The sequence below is a fragment of the Salarias fasciatus genome, chromosome 11 (assembly GCF_902148845.1).
Source record: "Salarias fasciatus chromosome 11, fSalaFa1.1, whole genome shotgun sequence".
Lineage (NCBI taxonomy): Eukaryota > Metazoa > Chordata > Actinopteri > Blenniiformes > Blenniidae > Salarias > Salarias fasciatus.
Genome location: NC_043755.1, coordinates 22,585,452 through 22,598,184, shown reverse-complemented (window position 1 = coordinate 22,598,184; position 12,733 = coordinate 22,585,452).

The window sequence follows — 12,733 nt, the reverse complement described above, 5'->3', positions numbered from 1 at the left end:
GAAAAAAAAATAGCAAAATCGAGAAAAAAAAACTTGAGATTAGAAATTTGAATGCATTCCTCTGTTTTATGTCATTTTACTGTGTCAGTGCTCAGAATGTCGGCTGCGTCGAGCGAGGAGGAAGCTGAGCGTTCTGAAGGGTGATTTGTATCGTAAACTACTGGCTGTAATAAATTGTCATTCAAATAACTGCCTTGTTGTTCACTGACTTCCTCCTGATGCAGTTCAGTCATGATATCAAGGGTTTTAGCACTGCGCTCCTCCACCAGGTGGCGCTGGCAGCTGCAGTGTCCCTGTGAGCTGCAGCTGCACTCCAGATCTCCTCTGAGATGTTTCACATTATTCAAGCATCATACTGTGTTGCTGAGCTCACACAGCAGTATTTCAGAAAGCAGAGCAGCACGTTGAGTACATGAGCAGTTTGCAGCTGATTTTGGAATTTTAGGAGTTACATTTTTTTGTTTCCATGTGAAACTGCAACTCTGCCAGGGTGTTGGTCTTACTTTAACACACCATTTCCTGTATTTAGAAATGTTTCTTTCTTGATGTTTCACTGTGATGGCCTGACTTACACTAGATAAAGAGGTTTACGCCCAAATCACTGATTCCATCAAGCTATGTTTGGAAAAATCCCACAGAATGCCTGTACTGGCGATGGCAAACATCAGGCACATGGGCCAAAACCGGACCTCAACAAGCTCCAGTCCAGCCTGCCAAACCGACAAGCACATGTCAAAAGTTTAAAGGGTCTTTTTTTTTTTTAACAAAATGCATAAGAATTGTGTTCAAGTCATAACTGAGCCCTGAGCTGAGGGTCAGTGATGCTGCCTGAAAGCCCTGAAAACTCAAGGTGCAACAGTTGTACAAGTTTGGGGGACATTTCACTGTAGTTTGTGCTGGAAGATTTAGTTAAAATTGGATTTAAATTGAGATTGTCATTGTTTGGTTTTGTGGAAATATAGACATGTTCATGCTCCAGGCCCCAAGAAAGAGAAATTGAATTTTAAATCTAAAGCTGATGGCACTGTTTTACCAGTCCTGCTCAGTCAACATGCAATCCGGCTGTTTGCGGCCCCTGAACGGAGTTTAACTCCTCCATGAAGGATGCTGCTTATGGAAGGATCATATGAAAAATAAAATAAAAAAAACCCCTCTAAAATCCAGACTTGCACAGTGAATGGTGACAGTGTCTGCAGTCAGACGGCAGAGGAAAGCCAGAAAATTTTAATTAACAGGAAATTCATACTTCACAAGTGAGTTGGTGGAAAATATGCCCATGTGATGCAGCCGAAGAAGCGACGGGCATTAGTGCATGATTAGTTAGCTGAATAAACATCCAGCCTCTCATGAACAGTTCTGTAATTCGGTCCTTTCATGATGAAAAACAACCTTTAACTTGGTAACGTCAGGCAGGGTTCTTCCTTCATGTTAAAGTTTGGTCAGATGCCAGCAAAATGTTTGACAAAAGCTGGAACTTTGGAGCAAAAAGAGGAATGTGGAGGATTGCGGTGCTGGAAGCAGCTGCTGGAGCGTAGCTGATGAGGTTAACGATCAGGTCAGAGGATGGAAAAAGCATCCCAGAGATTCCTTCAAAGCCAGAGGTCGAGAGTTCAACAGTCTGGAAAGACTGCGGCCATTCAACGCATTTCAATCATAAATGGAAAGTTGCATCATATGGATTTCTTTGTGGTTCTTTCCCAGTAAAAGAACCTTATTATATGGGTTCAACACTTTCATTACAGCCACAAATGTGAGCTCAAACTACAGCATGCGAATAAGAGAACCAAGAAGTCCTTTCTGTGTGGAGTTTGCATGTTCTTCGTGTGCATGTGTGAGTTTCCTGAAGTTTCTGTTTGATGAATTTCAATTGGCCGCTGGTGTGAGTGTGACTGTCTCTCTGCATGAGCCCTGCGATGCCCAACACCCTACACCCTGTTCAGGCAGGAGGTGTCAAACATATGGCCCAGGGGCTAAAACTGGCCCACAGAATGACCTCTAAGTATTACAAAAGAAAACTTTACTGTGAACCTCAAAGAAGGAAAAAGTCTGTGCGAAACAGAGATGCTGTATTTTGCAGCAGAAGTCTTAAGTCAAAACATCACAATGTTGACATTTTGGCTGTTTCTTTGCAGATGTGAGTTTTGTGACGGGATAACTGGACAGATTTAGTATCGCTGACTTGCTTTTTTCCTCCACCAAAACAAAGTCAAAACACTTGCAGTTATGTTCATTTGCAGACACTTGCATGTATTTCAGTCTTAATAAGCATGACAGGAAGTGAGCAGTGGTTTGCACCGTCAGCTCACAGCTGCGGTAACTAGTTTGAATCCATGGTGGTGGAAATTCTTAATTGAAAAACATCTAACAAGATTGAACTTGTGTCAGCAGCACATGAAGATGCATTTTGTGAGCTGTAAAATCTTAATCGATTTCCTGCCAAACCTTTCCAAACCTCAATACATCAGATATATCTGCCAGCTTCAACGTGCAGTCGCTCATCAAGTCTCGATCAGTTGTCCTCGGCTCATGTAAAGCTGGAATAGCCTCTTCAGTCCGGCTTTTTGCGAGGTGTTGGAGCAGATGCCGTGAATGGAGAATCCCTACTGCCGACCCAAACCAGCGTTTGAGTCCCTCTCCACAGTCTGTCTGTCCTTTAATCTCTTTCTGTCAAACAATCAGAAAATATCAGGAAACTGAGACAGATGAATTCAGCACAGGTTTTATTGCATCCATTAGAGACGTGTCTGCAGCAGAGTTCTACAGAGAATTCCAAAACCAGCCTGAAGAAGTATCACCAGTGTGTGTGTGTGTGTGTGTGTGTGTGTGTGTGTTTCTGATGTGGATATTCTCCCACATCAGACACTGTGTGGACAGTTTCGAGTGTGTCATTTCTACAAAAAACTTCCCAGAATACAAGAACAGAGAACATTACAATATATTAAAGAATATGGCTAAAAAAGAATAAAGCAAATTCCGTCACCATCCTAACCTGAACTGGAAAAGCAGAAACTCACCAATTAACCACAAAAGGTTGTTTTCAACATGCTCAGGGAGAAAATGCAATCTCCACACAAAAAGTCTTCCAAGTCTGAGGTTTTTTTTGTTTGTTTGATTTTTGCCTCATAAAATGTTTACTTTCCTGCATTTAATCGTACACCATCACAAATATTGATGCCAAAGAAAATGCCATTTCAGTCCATCTAGCTTCCTCCAGAGGTAACCCTTCCAGACCCAACAGAGGAGGCAGCGGTGCTCCCAGCCATGGCCACTTCCTCTCATGTTCTCCAGTCCGGGCTGCCATCTTGGATCACAACATCTTTGGAACTTTTTTTTTTTTTTTTTCTGAAATGAAATAGATGATACTGATTTATTTTTTTTTTCAATTCACCATTCACTATTAGTTTATAGCAAACTTCTTTTAAATTACAGACTTCTAAAGCCAAAGTCAGTGAATTAAAGCTTTCCTTCATGTTTTTCACCTCAAATTATGAGGAACATATGATTGATTGAATGAATTAAACTGAAATTGTTCTGCACTGATTTCTTTCAACCTGGTTGTTTTATCAACTGTGACCTTAGAGGGCAGAAATTTATAAATTATTGTTCCTACTGGATGAAACTGAACTGATGATCCACTGCAGCAGGAAGTTAGAACCCACAGTCAATCTCTGCAAATTGGTCCGTCTGTGTGGAAAATCCTCAGAGCTGCTAAACTGGTAGGACGACCTCTTTTCAGCGGCGAGTTGTTGACAATCAAGAACCTGAAACGTCCTTTCTGTTTCACTTCTGGTCTTTGGTAAGGATTCCCCTCAACTCAGAGCCAAGTATTGACTCTCTGAGAAGTAAGAGCAGGCAGAAGTGTTTGGTGTGTCTAAATTTGTAGCTGCTGACATGAGTGTGTGTCGCCGTTTGCCTGGACTCCAGCAGCACCACCCAGCCTTCAGGAGGACAAAGTGGTGTGGAAATGGCTGGATGGGTGGCGGTTCAGACAAACATTGACACAGCCTGCTTGCCAATAATAATCATTTGATTTTGACTGAGTGGTTACCGGCACCATTCAGCACTCTGACATGAACTAGTTTCTCCCATCAGACTCCAGAAGGATCCACCGGTTTGTTTGCCGTAAACGGGACCGGATGACAAATATATTTCACAACTTCTAAATGTACGTGACCCAACAAAGCATCTTTCCATGGGGGATTTTTTTTCTGGGATTATGCAGCTTTGGCTCCCGTGATGTTTATTCGTGTCTGTTTATGGTTCACAGAAGGAGGATTTTCAGTTCAGTTCATTTTCTCTATTTCAGGCACTATTTGTGCCTTCAGTTCTCAGACAGTCTTTGCCTATACTCTTGCTTTTTCATTTTGTGGATGGAGCTGTTGTGTAACCTGTTTGTGAAACTCGGACTCTTTGGCAAATACAGAATGTTCAGCATGTAGGTGGATTTTGAACCCACTCTGACCTACACCTAATGGTGAAAAAACCCTTTCAGCTTACCCTAGATTCCTGGTATCACATGTTTTCCAGTCTGTTTCAGTCTCCCGCTTGTTTTGTTTGGCTTTTCCTTCCTAATTAGGTTTTTTCAGTGAGGAATACGTGCTTCAAGTAAACAGAGTGCTTCAAAGACGTCACTGACAGCAAGAGCGGCGGTAATAATGAGGGCTGTAAATTCCGAGGACTCATTCGTCACTTCCTCTTTGTCTCTGTAAATGATCATAAACACACTGGGAACTGTCGTGTCATCCTCCCTGGCTTGGGTTAGGTTTGTCTTTCTGAAGCTGCCCTTTCTCACAGTCCATCAACGACTTTCATGTTGCTTCAGTCACGTGCAACAGTATGAAAGTCATATCATGACAACTCATTTGGACCGTTTGATGGTGCATTATTTTTGAAACTGAAGCTGATTAATGATAATGACATTTGTAATGGATTTCTGTATAAAATCACCCTCTTGTGTTCATTTTCCGGCTTTACATAATCAAAAACTAAAGCCTCACATGGAAGAATTAATTACCCCCCTCAGTTATAACTCTTAAAATCCATCCTATTAGAATCAGAGGTCACAAATAATTTGCAGGTAATTAGAAGATGATCTGTGAGTGGCAAGAGGAAAGGGTTTTAATTAAACCTTTGACATTCATCATCTGCTGTTGTCTTCTGAGGAAGTGCGTGCTGCCCTCATTCCACGATCCAGGGAGATGTTCAGGCACTGAGGAGGAAGGTTGTGAGCTGCTCTGTGTCACACAAGATGATTTAACAGAGCTCTGGATAATGGTAATGATTTCACTGTGATCTACAAGGTGGTGTGGTTTGTCAAATGTCCCTGAGGAGGTTGTTTGATGCAAAAAAAATTGTCAACAACAATACTAACACTACTACTACTACTAGAATATAATAGAAATACTTGTAACACTTTACTTTATAACATCAATTATGGCCAGGACCTGGTGCGTAACCCTAATCCTAACCCTAACCCTATGCTATAGTGGGTTATAAAGCATTGTGATCATTTATAAGTTTTTATAACTATAGTTATACAGTGCTATAATGGCATTATAATGCTTTATAAATGTACTTATAATGCGTTATACAGGTATGCTTCAAGTAAAGGGTTACAGAAATACTTCATTAACCACAGAGGGAGTTGTATTTATTTTGTTTACTTTCACATTTTCTTTTCTCCAAATTATATATTTTTGTATTTCATTTTAATAATTTATTTTCATTTGATTTATTTATTTATTTATTTATTTATTTATTTATTTATTTATTTATTTATTCATTGACACTTTTTTTATTCCCTGTCATATTTATGTCATTATGTTCAGCGTTGCATTTTCTCCCTCTATTTTTTTCCACGTGTGTTCATTTATGTTTCTTTTCTATAAATTTCTGACATACAGGCATTAAAAATAACGAGGAAAGACACGACAGCAGCTCTGAGTTGGATGGGAGCAGAAGCTGCCTGAGAAAGTTCGCTCCAAATCTCGCGATATCTAGCCGACGTGAGCTCCAGAACGCGAGCGGCGAACAACGAAGCTCTGTGGAGGCTGTTGTCGCTCAAAACGGAACGGATAGGTGGGACCGAAGACCAGCGGCACCAGCGGGGAAGTAACTCGGGCCACGGTAGCGAGGCCAGGCGTTGGTAATCGCGGAACATTTTTTCGGATAAGCGGGACGCCTTGTTTTGGCTGCTGTCTCCGGAACAAGTGTCATTTAGCAACAGACGGTAGGTTCTCATCGCTCCCAGCTAGCCGCGTTAGCCCGCTGCTAACCCTCGCTGTGTTTGTTAGTTTGGTGAGATGGCTGGGTCTCACCCTCACGGAGGAAAACTGGCACCTATCGAGCCTTTTCTTATTAGATTTGGATGATTTCGTGTACCCTGTTTTCTGTGTGGACACATGTACCGTAGTGAGCGTGTAAACTGAGATTAAACTGTGTGAACTCCGTGGCTAACACCGCTATTAGTGTAATGTTTCTTATTTTTTCAGAAAACAGCTACTTAACTTATTATTCCTTTCATTTGACCCTTTTCCTGAACATTTCTTGTTCCATTTGCCCTCGTTTCGTTTTCGCAGTAGGGGTGTGTATTCGTAATGTGTTGGAGAGGAGTCATTACTTTCAGTGTATCTCTGTTGAAGCACTCCTCTCACACTCCTCACCTTGTATGTCTTTCTACCCCTCAGGTATGTGCAGTGTAATAGTTTAAGCTTCAGAGTGGTAGTTAAGGACTAATCACCGCCCCTATCCATCTGTACGATTATATGTAATGGTATCATTAGTAAAATTGTATAGTTTGAGTTGGAAGCACAGTTTTGTAGGGTAAGTTGGAAACTCCTAGGCCACATGCCTGCTTTTTGTTTCCACTGTCTTCTCTCTCTTTACACACCCGAATCGAACGAATCTTTGGTAGTGAAGCTCTGCAGAAACCCAGGGATCCACTCATTACAACCAGGGACACATCGAAACCATGCAGGTTGTGAGCCTCCAGGACAAGGAGTGCCCACTTCTGGATGGAAGTAATTTGAAGCGACTACTTTTACATGCAGAAGAAGCAGCCTTCTGTTTGGGTGTCAGCGGACCCTCTGAGTTTTCCAGCATGTTGTCCAGACCTGTGTGTTCCTCCGAAAGGTCATTAACTGTGCATGTGTGTATATATTTGTCAGGACCTGTGTGCGATCCCCCTCCCTTGCTCAATAGTAAACACAGCTGTAAAGGCTGGGTTCACACTTCACCATTTGTATTGATTAGGACCTGCATGGATGTGTCAACCTAACAGGTCTCATCCTGCACTAGTGCTCAGTCATACCTGGCTTCAAAGTGTGCCTCACATCCAGTCATAGCTTTACCTGACTTTACCTACATGTGGTGTTATCATTCGTCTGTTTGTCCAACGTGCACAGTGTCTTTTATGTAGTTTTGCACAGATAAGAACACTTACTGCTACCACTGTGGTAAAAGTGCTCTTTGCATGACTGAAAGAGAACGTACGTGCAGTTTTTTCAAGCAGATGTATTTTTGGAAAACATATCTCAGCTGTGCTCATCTCCGTAGTGTAAATCTTTACTAATGCATTTACTCTCATGCTGAATGTGATGTGGTCACAGAAGATATCTGTCTATCTCCACTAATGGTTTGACTGTTTTTCATGTGCATTTGCTCGACTTTCTGTGGTCAAAAACATTTTAAATGCAATCTAACCAACCACAATGCAGTGTAGTTCCAGATAGAAGAAGGGTCTGTTTTTATACTGCAGTGTAGAAGCAATCCGTAACAGAGCTGCAAAGTGGCAGTAATGCAGTATGCATATGCAGGATAGGCACATCAGTAGATTTGCAATGTCAGCGAGAGCAAAAAACATGTGATCAACACCTTTTTGAGCAAGCTTTCTCCTTACCTGTCACACACCCACACAGACTCCTAGATGTATGAACAATTACACGCAGTATGAAGGTGACACACTGGAAAGACTTTTGGAGATGGACCATCTTTGTCTGCCTAGCCCAGTTTGACTCCTCTTCTCCACACTACTACCGCACTCCCAGTCTGTATTCTCCTGACTCTTGGGAGTTTTTGTTTTGGGGACAGTCACTATAATAGAAATCAAACTTCGTTGTCTGTGCACACACATGTTGATGCTTATAGCATATTGTTGTCTTATTTAGCATGAATGTGTGGTTTCATTATGAAAACAATGTTAACTCAGGCTGGCATGCTGGCGACATCATTTTCCGTGTTTCTGCTGTTGCTGTGTAAACGGACATCATTTTCAGAACATTACTGCGTAAATGCTAAGCTTTATTAAAATGAAAATGCAAAAAACCTTTGTTTTCATGTAAATGGGGCTTAAAGCTGGTGAAATGCAGTGCTGCCCAGGTATTTTATTGCAAATGAGCTCCCCTACAGAGTTCATTCAGGAGCAAATGCATCTAAACCAAGCAACTCAATACATGTGGAGATACGACCTGTAGATCTTGCATATTCCAGTCTGTATCACACTCAAGACGTTCCAGTTTTTCACTGACTTACTCAGGGACTCAAAACATGTAGAAACATCTAACATCTTAAGCCAGCTTGTAGCGTTGCACACTGCCTGCCATTTCAGGATGTTGTGAAATCTACAGCTCGGCATGTTTTGACATAACCGTCTGCGTCAGCTAAGATATGATTGCATGATTTCTAAAGAGAATGTTGACAGCTGAGGAAACTGAATTAGAGAAGGACTTATGGAAGGTGTGAAGAGTCTTGAAAACAATGTTCTGAGAGCAATTGATGTTTTCTTCAACGTATGTGTTGTTGACAATATAGTCACACGTCCGTTCAAGTGTCGATTTTATTATGCCATTGTCCTGCCTCACATCTGGTTAAAGGAAGTACTCTGTGTGCTACTGTACTAAACATATCACCATCTTGCAGTGTGCTGGTTAATTCCTTGCTAATTCACACCCTGTTCCTGAGCTCCTTGCTCTCTCAGCTGAGCAGGAATGCCAGGATGCTTACCTCACTTCCCCGTTCGCCTGCTCTCCAGTGAAGTGGGGGAGGAATGAAGGGGAAGTCTGAGAGGAGGGGGACAGCTGGAGACTGTACTGGCTTTGTTGGGGTTGGAAACTTTTCCTTTTCTTCTCTCTGTCGGCTGGCTCTGCCTCTCTTTGTAAATTCAACAATGCCTTCACTGTTCACACTGCTGTTAGTGTAATTTGCACTGCTTCTTAATTCTTTATGTGCATTGGAGTCGGACTTTAAACACAATGCCTCAATAACTTGTTGTCATGTATTATATGTAGAGTGTTTTTTTTTTTTTTAAATTTGCATGTGCTGGATGTAATCCTCACTAAGAAGCATTGTATTATCATCCTGACCATTTTTTTTTTAATGTTTTAGTGTCCTGTGGTATACTAAGTACAGCCACTGATGAACCCCCTGTTTTCCGCATGCTTCACGGAGCGGTGAATAGGGAGGGTCACTGTTTGACTCCATCGCACATCTGTCAATAGTGGCTCTGCTTGGCTGCCAGCAGGTCGCTCTGCGTCCGTTCACGAGCCAGCAGAAGCCCTCGCTTATTCATCGACTGTCCCCAGCCCCGCAGAGGCCCAGGAATGTGCACAGAGGCAGCATTACACAGGAGACAGGCAGGACAGGAATGTAGCCGAAGTGATGGCGACTGGCCCACTAGACCAGCTCAGCCGCTGCTTGTTTTCCAGGTCCTGTTTGACTGAGCGCACTGCTTGAACATAACCTGTAGTTCCAGTCCTGTCAGCTCTGATGCTCATCTGCAAATTCCTCTTGTACTTGGCTCTTCCTTTTGGTGATTGCTGCGCCTCTGTTGTGCAGTGTCCAGCGTACTGCGGTGTGGAAGCATCACATGTTGGAAAGCCGGCGGCAGAGACCTGGCGGTTTGTTTGTGGTTAGTTTTCCTGGCCCTCCTCACATGTCACCCCACACACCCTGCTTACTGTTTATAGTAACACGGCTCAGGAGCGGGTTTGTGACGGCTAAGTTTAGACCAAGATGTAATCATCCGCTGAGTGGAATGACTGGCATTCTTCTGCGCTGCTGAGTCACCCAGGGTGGTCCTCTGCTCTTTTTGTTAGCCTGAGGAGAGGTGCGGGCGTGCCTCTAATGGACGATGTAAGTTTGGGAGAGGTTTGTCCTCTATGGCTTCCTTTCAGCTTAGAGGTGGTCTGATGAGGTGTATGTTTAACTAGTGTATCAACAGGGCTGGAGAACTACTCAATGGAAATGTTTCAAGAGCCTTTCAAGGGATCTGTTAGTTTATTTTATGGTAAAATGTGTTGGGTGTGTCTACATATTGTCAAAGGCTTTTAGTTTTTTCCTTCAAAGGTTTTGATAATCCGCGGCGCCCTGTCAGGACTGAGCGCTTTTGTGAAGAATACTGAAGTGATAATTGAAGAAATGTTTGCTGGTCAACTACCTTTACTTAAAGTGAATTGGCAATGAATTGGTGGTTAAAGTCCATAACACCAATCAGACAACTTTGACTGATTATGCAAAACCAGCAGTCATATCAAATCTGTTCTTAGACAACGAAAATGGTGGTGCTTTTCAAAAATGTTCAACTCTGCATCCGTGTGAAAACGCTGCTACTGTGAACGTGCACCACTGCTGTAATCTTTGATCTGCACATATGCCAGTAGATGGACAGTCACCACGATGACAAAACTGACATCTTGCATTTCATGTAAATGACATAATTGGCAAAATGTCGCCTTGTAAATGCAAACCTTTTCTGAAACGAAAGCGCAAAAAGGTTTTGTTTTCACTTCAAACGTCATGGAAACGTCTGAAATTCCTGAGCTCCGTTCTGTTTTTCTGAACTGAAGGTGTGTCTGTCAAAGAGTCAAACTGAAACTGTGTTAAATTCCAGGGCTCCAAAGATAATCACCTGGCTGAAAGAGCAACTTCATTTACACACAAAGAAAGTCAGAGTACTTGCTTGGCAGGTACTGGTGGTGATGGTTTCAGAATCTTCTGCTCCTTAAGATTATTAGTTTATCCTCATTGTATGATTCTTAGATTGAAGATGCTTCCTTGAGAGTAACAAGAAAACAGATACCTGCATTATGCTTCTTGAGTCTGCGGCTACTGTAATTTTTATTTTGCGTGTTTTTAGTGGATGGTTTTTGTGTATTTGCAGTGTAAATATTAGAATAGACAAGTCGTGAGGCAAACGGGCTCCCATCACGACAGAAACCGTAGACCGGTTTGTTGCTTCTTGCTTGTATTATAGCATTCTCCATGTGGGGTCTTGAATGTAAAACGTAGGGAGAAAGTAATATGCTTTTGAATTTTCTCATTGAATTTCCACCAAAGGAAGGAAGAACTCGAAAGTTGTTGAATAAACTGAAGTCTGTGCAGTGAGAGATATGCAGCTTAGGGGCCAGGGTTTGGTCAATAATTCAGTTATATTTCCACATTCATGTCGACCGAGAGGTATTCCTCACATGGGAAAATCCTGAATCACTGCTGCAGGAAATCTGCGTTACGTTTACAAGTTTAATGCAGCGGGGTTCTCGGCGTGTGTTTCATGGAAGCTGTACTCTCCCAGGCTGCACCAGGACAGCCAAGGTCAGTGCTGTATCTGCGCTCTTTTCTCTGGAATGTCTAATGAACTCTGTCCCCAAGGAAGGATCTGGCACGTTGGCCACCTCTCATCTTTCTCTATGCTCTTGCAGTTTGTTGTTCTTCTGCTTCCTCACACGGAACTCGCCGCAGAACCCATTGACATTTTTTTTTTTTTTTTAATGTTTTCATTTTTCGTCAATCTCACACCGGTTTTGGCGCCAGGTGGTCCTCTTGACTGACATTCATACAGTAGTGGTCAAACTGCTGCTCCCCGTTTCTGTCGTGAGCCATTTCTGAGTCGGCCTCAACAATATCTTGACTGTTTGGTCTCCTGAAGGCTGTGGGTCATCTCCACTGAAACCATTCACATTCAGGACGCCGCTTTTTGTTTTGCTTTGAGTTGATTTCAGAGCAAATAACACAAGCAGATAGCTGAGGAACAGACTTTGCTATCAAGGATGTAGTACATAATCATGCTCTTAAAAAAAAATAAAGAAAACATTTGAACGGCTGTCTTTTCAACCTTTGAATTAGTTTCCAAGCAGACAGTGTATTTTGTGATCAATTTCTAATATTTCCGCAAAACATTTCCATCATTTGAATTTGGCCAACTGGTTATTACTTCATGGTTTAATTATGTCATGAAAATCCTATGAATATCACATTTCTCTTATCATCCTCCTCAGTAGTGAATATCCGACTTGGATTGTTGTTGTTGCACACAATACCAATATACAAACTGAATTTATCTGCGCTACGATGACCGCTGTGACGAACATAATGTTCGCTATTAGTTGCTTGTTTGTCATGCTAGCTCTGCAAAAGCAACTTCCTGACTCATTGACCTCTGAAATAATAACGTGGATTGTTTACAACACAGCAACCAGGTCCTTTCTTTTTCTTTGCTCATTCAAATATGGAATTAGCAAATTAGACACAGGAGGAGAGATGGACTCATCTGTTTTAAATATGAGGTTTTCGATGCAGCCCATCGGATAAAATTTCAACCATTAAGTTTGATCCCAAGCTCGGGATTGAACATTTCAAGATGTCTCTACTGCAAGGTGCTTGTTTGAAGTTCCTAGAAGTAACACAAACCCCCCGTTTTTTGGGAGGTCTGGGGAATGCAGAGCTGATGTGTTTGCTTTCT